We start from the raw sequence: 6,230 nt of genomic DNA, 5'->3' as shown, positions 1-6,230 counted from the left end.
TATATAGTTTAAGAACCAACAGGACCCTTATAAGGGGGAACAGTTTTAAACTAAAAGAGGAGAGATTTAGATGTTAGGAAGAAATTCTTGACTGTCAGGATGGTGAGACACTGGCATAGGTTACCCAGCCTTGCGAGTGTTCAAGGCCTGGTTGGATGGGGCTCTGAGCACCTGATCTCATGTGTGGCATCCCTGCCTATGGTAAGGGGATTGGAACTAGATAGTCTTTTAGGTCCCTTCCAACCCAAACCATTTGGTAATTCAATGATTTTGTGATATGACTCCAGAGTTCTATTTAGATAACCAATGCCTGCATATTTATTTGTACTTAGATAGACAAAGACACATATAGAGTCAGTGTTTATATTTCTGGACTTTCTTCTCTATGTGCATCTTCCATATGTATTCCAGGATGAATACATGATACCCCCTGAAATCTACCAGTGTTGGTTGGGTAAGTTAGAGAGTCAATTTTCCATTGTAAAATTCTCTTACTCACAGAGAATCTTTTTTATTTCTTTCTATGACATATGGACTCATGCCATCATCACTTGGTGCGCTAACATAAATAGGAGCCAGATGCCTTCCTGTTAATGTTATTTCAGACCACTTTCAAATGCATTATTAAAAGTACCATATTCATAGACTTGGCTTTATCTCTGGCTTGAAAAAAGAGATATGAAAGTTTATCCTTTAGTAAATGTCTGGTAAGAAGTAGCAGTGTAAGATAATTCTAGGGCAGGAATCATACTCAGAAGAGTTATGTCCTTACACTGAGCACTTCACAGAACTCCTGTGTATTTTTTGAGACACCGTTTAGCTCAAATTTTCCAAAAGTACCTACCATTTTTATACATCATTTGAGAGAGGTGCTTCTTTGATTTCCAAGAGGACCAACAGTCTACTGTTACCACTCAGAAAAAGCAAAGAGATAGAGGCTCTGAATTAGGTTCTCACTATAAACATATCAAGTGATTTTTTTTTCTGAAAAATGAAACATTCACATCTATTTGGGAAGGTTTTAAAAATGCAGTCTTTCTGTGCCTTATTGTTCAACAAAATAGAAGTGAAAAGTCTTCTTCACCTCAGTTCAGAGTTTTTTGAATAGCACTTAGTTTTCCTCCACTGAGAAGTGACAGATAAATGTATATTATTCTAGATTAAAAAGACAGAAATCTCTTTCACGTAACTTAGACACATGAATTATTAGCAAGTAATCCAAACAGTAGCTTAATTACCTCAAAGGTTTTCCGACTAAAGGTAAGAAACACTGAACAGAAAAAGTGACAACACCATCAAAATATAAATACATATATGTATATGTACCAGAGCAATAATCTAACCTTTTGTTCTTGAATCTGCAGAACAGGCTTACAAAGGGTACAATTCTTGACAGACGATGTACAATATGATACACAGATATGACCTTTAAAACTAAGCACTCATATACAAAAATCTGTCTTTCAATCGGGTTGAATAACTGTATCCCTATTCCAGGCTTTTTTCCTCGCTTTTAGTTACACACAATACACATTAAACATAGGGAAAGAATCATAGGTCAGTGTTTACAATTCAGTTCAGCTCTAGCTATATGCATAAAGCCTCTGTCACATGACAGTATCACATTTCTGAAGACAAATAACCAAGGATCTTGAAAACTTAAAGTTCAGTAAAGTTTAAATACTCTGTTTATATTTGTCAGGGTTCATAAATAATGATGGTTTAATTGTTTGTGTTTTGAAAGAAGAGTAGTAGGAAGAATGATTAATACATTTTTTCAAGCCTGATACTGATTTCCCAATACCACAATTTAAAGTTGTCCTCTTGCAGCTGCTCAGACTTTTCTAACTGAAGAAAATACTGTAGATGTTACACAGACTAACCACATTATATGTCAGTCTGTAATCTAAACAGGCCTCTCAAATTATTCTGATCGGTTCAACAGTAGTATGCCACAGCCTGAAAAAAGCGTTTGCTGGTGCCACGTTAGCATTTCAGCTCACAGTAGTTTCTCTGCACTCCAGATTATCTTACATACAATCTCAGCAATGTGATGGAACACTGGCTGCTGGTACTACTTGAATGAAATAAGACATCAAGTCTTTGCCCTCATCTGAATAGTGAAAATATTTACGTCAGTATTCTTAAAAATAGGGTTATTACCTTTGTGTCTTTGCCAAGGTTAAAAGGGAAAAAAATGAAAAGACAATCCAGACTGGTTACTATCTGTTGAAACAACCCTGCCATTTTTTTGCACTCTTCATTGGGTTGTTGCATCTCATGAATCAACTGCAGCATGCCTCTTTGCAGGGCAGGGGGCTGAGGAGGAGGTCTGCCCTTCTGCAGTGGGAACTTTCATTCAAGAAAACAGCAGCGATTTTGACATGTTTGGGGAGGATTTCTGTTCTCGGAGTTAAAAAGCAGAGTGTACTTCAGCTTACATATTCCACAGAGAATTTTAAATCAACTGCTTATCACATATTAAAACTGCATCAAAGAATTTTGTTAAAATAGCCTCCTAAAATATTTTGTAATAAATTTTTAACTGTACAAGTGGCACTTGCAACCAGGATTTTACTTTTATGATCTGAGTTTGAGATACAATTTTGTTGTTTTGGTTTGGTTTTGTTTGTTGTTTTTTTTTCCCCCAGCATTATATTTTGTGTCTATGTTTTCATTTTGTTCATTTGTTTATTCCAAGCACTTTAAACTACTTCATTACTGTTACGATATTCCATGGCTGAGGACTGTACTCCATGGGATGGAAACATAACTGTTTGACATTCTGAGAAGAACTCAAGCTTACTTGGCAAGGTTGATTACTAAGAAGCCCGAATAATTACTCACGCATAACCAAAAGTTGACTGTATGGCTGCCATAGTTCTCACTGCATTTTTCTGACCTTGCTGTCCCACAGCATTAGAAATTATACTTTCATTATGGGCAACTGCACATCTGGTAAATGTATTGAAAGGGAAGAACTCTGTCAACTCTGCCTGGTCAGTATTTTGAAGTGGAAAAATGAAGCCAGACTCTGGAAGAGTAGACATGCAGTCCTGTGGGCTGTAGAAGAGATCTTGTTTCTGAGTTATGTGCCAACTCCTGTATTTTGTGTAGGTCAAGATGATCTTCAATTTTTACTGAAAAAAAATATGGTCTTGTTATTGGACCACAGAATAGAAATGACTGATAGAGTGTTTGCTCCCAGTTTTGTAAGCGGGGCTTAGCGTGACCCAGGATATGTTACCTATAATCTTTAAATCTGAGGTTTTCTTCACCTACAAATATTGGCTAAGGAGAGACATTTCTTTCTAGATCTGTAAAATGCTCTGAGATCCAGGAACAGAAGCTAGCTATTATTATTTCAGTGTCTTTCAGTAAGACATATCCCAAAATAATTAGCAAGCCATGTAGTTTGAATTCACTTCCTCCAAGTCGAAATGACTTCATAGAAGATATGGACTAGACTGTACCAGAGGAACATCCACATCTGTGGTTAGGCATGGTGGACTCCATATTCCTTGCCAGCCCTCAGCTCTGCTCCACAGCCACCATGACAAGATATGCTTTAAAATACCAACTGAAGCCATGTGATGAATTTTGCTAAATAAGTCAGATTTTCCAAAATGGAATTTGTCAGAATACTTGGGCCTATTTTTTCAAGAAGTGCTAAAAGAGGAGATTCTCAAATGCCCAAGGCAATGACAGAGATATGCCTGTGATTAAATTCTGGCAGCTTTTGAAAATGCTTTCTTCGACCACCACTCCATTTCTAGTACATACTATAAAGCTTTCCTAGGAAAATAATGATAAGCTTAAGCCATTAAAATAACTAAAATGCCAAAAGACAATTTTCTGTGAGAAAGCCTTACTTCTCTGAGCATAAATCTAATTCTCTGATAAAATAAACAGTTTTTTAAAATAACCATACTTCATGGAAGTGCGTGTTTAGAGTCCTAAGTGCTGTTTGATTTTGTACTAGCAATTTAAAGTACAATTAGGAGTAAAATAGCCAGTTGTTAAGGCCACCAATAAATTAAAGCCAGAAAACAATGGTGACTTGTGCTTAGTATGCAGATCATATAAACCCCAACTGCAGAGCCCAGCATTAGGATTCTGGACACCTGGTCTGCTCTGGCGGGGAATAAAGAGCAGGGCTGAATGTTGGGCTTCAGTTGTACACTTCTAGTACTTAATCCTCTTTGTAATGGTCGATTTACATGTTAGAAGATCTAAAAGACAGGAAGTACAGTGTCTGGCTTTGAATCTTGGTTCAAGAGCTTTCTGTTCATCTTCCTATGGCAGGAATTGCAATTTATTACCCACTATTTTGTAGCTCGCTTTGAAAAATTTTCATACGTTGCACAGTGATTTAGCAATCAACAACCATGAATACAGTTCAGATTGTTTGTGTGTTGTGCTTTCTACAACTGAAAATAAGGTTGTTCATAGTATATTTTAGAAACTGAATATTATCTATAAAGTGTAACAGCATTATTGAATGTGACTCATATGTGGAAAAAAAGTGTTTAGGTGGATGAGTGTTCAGGGGGATCACAAGCCACTTCATCCATAATACACTTCATGCCTGAATGAAGTTATTCCCTTTTTCATATTTTTGTAAATATTACTAAACCATTTATAAAACCTGCTTGAAATACAACAGTCAGTCACCATGGGTCAGACGACAGCCAAGAATTCATTAGGGTAACACAAACCCGTGAACGTACCTCCATGTCTCAGAGGGTCCACACTCCTGAAATGAAGCCTGTTGACAAAAAAAGTATAAACCTCGGTGTCCCCATGATCAGCAAATGCCTCCCTGGGACCCCGTGCTGTCCTGACCGGCCTTTACAGCAGGGGGGTTGAAACTAGATGATCACATGGTTCTGTGATCTGTGATTCTTAGAGTTTTCTTCTGGATCACACTCTGCCCTGATGAAAGACAGGGAGGTTGTCTGAGAAACCATCATGCTGATCAGCCCACTCCTCTCTCGTGCTGTGCCATGGCTTCTGCACAATGGGCAAGTAGTGACACTTGCTAATATTCAACAACATGTCTATGGCTGAACATGCTGTAGTATGTGAGCCCATTTCAAATGTCAATTTGGTCTCAGACAGACAAACAAACTGGTGCTTAAATCTTGATGGTCATTCTTTTTCTCCCCAGATGCTCTGTGACCCTCTGGGTCTCTCTTTCTCATAGCAGGTTCCTTGGCAAGCACTTTAATTACTTACATCATTAATTACAGCATTTCTGTCAGGTATTTCCTGTGACTCCTATCTTTTCCAATACAGCCAAATACATGGTTGGGATTTTGTTTGTAGTTCATTAGTGACAAAATATGGCATGTTATGCTAGATGTTTAATGGCTGCTAGTAAGTGCATTTTTGATCCGGGGAGTCTTCAGACTGCACTCAAGCTGATAGGTATGTTAGCTGCTGCCCACCCAGTCAAAAATGTGGAAACAAGTACCTTTATTGTTCTTTGACTGATGGCTAAAACAGTGAGACATCATCCAAACACAAAACCTGGGGAATGATTTGGATTCATCTGTAAACAAGGCCACTCTGTTTTCCCCAATTAGGAAAGAAACCTTTGCCAGAAATTTTTGAAGCATAAATGCTGCTAACATATGATACAGACTCCAGCTTCCCTTGCTTTTCCTCAGTGATACTGAACTTTGCAGTGTGAGCAGATGAAGGATGATGACCGAGTGCCTTTTTAGTATCTAAAGGCTAAGTTGTTTGTAGATCACTGTCTGAGATTTTGGGTACTTGCTTTGTCTTGTAGATTATCTATGAAAGGGAGGATAAGGACATAGGTGTGTATATGTATTAAAAATATCTAAAGAGCAAAGGGAAGGTGGAAACATTCACACACTGTGATACAAGCAAGCAGAGAACATAAGAGGTTTTTTTTTTCTGTGTGCTGGTTGGGGCGACAATCTTGGGCTTATGAGCAAAGAATTGCTTGATGTAGTTTGATCTTGCCACGGTCAATAAAATGAGACTTCTTATCAGCTCTGTTTAAAAAAAAATATAAGAACCAAACAAGCCAGCAACATTAGAGGTATCTCATTCCATCATGTTTTTTTTTTTTTTTAATAGGAATTCAAAAGAATCTGGACAGTGTTTATATTCTGGCCACAATGGCTAATGCTATTTTTCCCTGTTAATGAAGTGTAGAGCACACAAATACTTCTGTAATTTTCACAGGAAAAAGATAA

The sequence above is a fragment of the Pseudopipra pipra genome, chromosome Z (assembly GCF_036250125.1).
Source record: "Pseudopipra pipra isolate bDixPip1 chromosome Z, bDixPip1.hap1, whole genome shotgun sequence".
Taxonomy (NCBI): Eukaryota; Metazoa; Chordata; class Aves; order Passeriformes; family Pipridae; genus Pseudopipra; species Pseudopipra pipra.
The sequence above is the reverse complement of the archived record's forward strand: the minus strand, read 5'-3'. Positions refer to the sequence as shown.